Raw genomic sequence first — 1,771 nt, 5'->3', positions numbered from 1 at the left:
AATTAATCCCTTTATTATTATGATCCCTTGATCTGAAATCTATTTTGTCTAATATTCGTATAACCAATTCCCTTTCTTCTGCCTAGTGCTTGTATGGCATATATTTATCTATCCTTTTACTTTTTTTTGTTAATTTTCTTTTGTATAATATTTATTACCCTTTTATTTATTTTTTTAATATTTAATATTTATTTATTTATTTAGTGTGTGTGTGTGTATGTGCGCGAGGAAGATCTGCCCTGAGCTAACATCCATGCCAATCTTCCTCCTTTTGCTGAAGGAAGACTGGCCCTGAGCTAACATCTGTGCCGATCTTCCTCCACTTTATATGGGACGCCGCCACAGCATGGCCTGACAAGCGGTGCGTCTGTGCGTGCCCGGGATCCGAACCCGGCCCGCCAGCAGTGGAGCGCGCGCACCCAACCACCACGCCACGGGGCCGGCCCTACCCTTTTATTTTTAACCTGCCCATGTCTCTATATTTAAAGTTGGTTTCTTATAGGCAGCATGTAGTTAGGTCTTGCTTTTTCTTATCCAGTCTGACAATCTCTGTCTTTTAAAGGAGTGTTTTTTTAAAAAATTGAGATATAATTGACATATACCATTGTATTAGTTTTAGGCATACAACATAATGATTCAAGATAGGTAATAATGGAGTGGTTAGACCATTTCTATTCAATGTAATTATTCATGTGGTTGGGTTTACGTTTACTGTTTTGGTATTTGTTTTCCATTGGTCCCAATCAATTCTTTGTTATTTTTCCTTTGTTCCTTTATTCATTTACAGTAACCTAATCTTTTTATGATTCCATTTTATCTCCACTACTGGCTTACTAGTCATACCTCCTTTAAAAAAATATTTTTAGTGGTTGCTCTAGGGCTTATTTAACTAACCATAACTAATCATAGTCTATCTTTAAATAATATTGTATCATTTCATGTGGCATATAAGAACCTTACAACAGTATACTTCCATTTTCCTCCTCCTCTCCTTTGTGTAATTGTTGTAAAAAATACTTTTTACTTGTACATATGTTATAAACCCCACACACTTTATTATGTTTGCTTTAAAGAGTCAAACATCTTTTAAAGAGGTTAAATAGGAGAAAGAATGTTTTTGTATTTACCTACCTATTTAACGTTTCTGGCATTCTTTATTCCTTTGTGTGGATTAAAGTTTCCATCTGTTATCATTTTCCTTCTGCCTGAAGAGCTTCGTTTAACATTCCTGCAGTTCTGCTGGTCACAAATTTTTTATTTTTGTTTTGCTAGAAAAATCTGTCTTTCACTTTTGTTTATTTTTTTCTTTTTCTTCCTTTGTGCAGTATGATTACGTTTGTAATGCTGGAACATGTACTTTAAAAAATGCATAGAGTGCCTACCTTGGCAGCACATATACTAAAATTGTAACAATACAGAGAAGATTGGCATGGCCCCTGCACAGGATGACACACAAATTCAAGAAGCGTTCCATTTTTTTGTTTTTCATGCACTGAAATGTACGCTTAAAAATGGCTAAACTAGTAAATTTTACGTTACACATATTTTACTGCAATTAGAAATATGCATAGAAATGGATCTAGAAACATACATACAAAACTGTTAACACTGGCCTACTCCTGGGAAGAGCAGTGGGGGTGAGAGTGACTTTCAGGGTTTTTTTCCTTTAATTTTAAAATTTTTATTTGGAAATTATTTCAAACATAGAAAAGTTGCATGAGTAAGAGTGTTACCAAGAATACTCTATACTGCTTACCCAGATGCATCTACT

The 1,771-nt window shown here is 34.7% G+C and overlaps 1 non-coding gene across 1 annotated transcript; it reads left to right on the top strand.

Moving 5' to 3' along the window:
* The first annotated feature begins 1,374 nt into the window (after positions 1–1,374).
* Positions 1,375–1,480, top strand: LOC147912964 (U6 spliceosomal RNA). The gene has a single exon (XR_015549397.1). It is a non-coding gene; the product is annotated as a U6 spliceosomal RNA (small nuclear RNA).
* Positions 1,481–1,771: the final 291 nt, after the last annotated feature.

Source organism: Ceratotherium simum, chromosome 32, assembly GCF_057802395.1.
Source record: "Ceratotherium simum simum isolate JZ-2026a chromosome 32, ASM5780239v1, whole genome shotgun sequence".
NCBI classification, from domain to species: Eukaryota; Metazoa; Chordata; class Mammalia; order Perissodactyla; family Rhinocerotidae; genus Ceratotherium; species Ceratotherium simum.
Note: the sequence above shows the minus strand (reverse complement) of the source record. Positions and strands in the feature narration are given on the sequence as shown.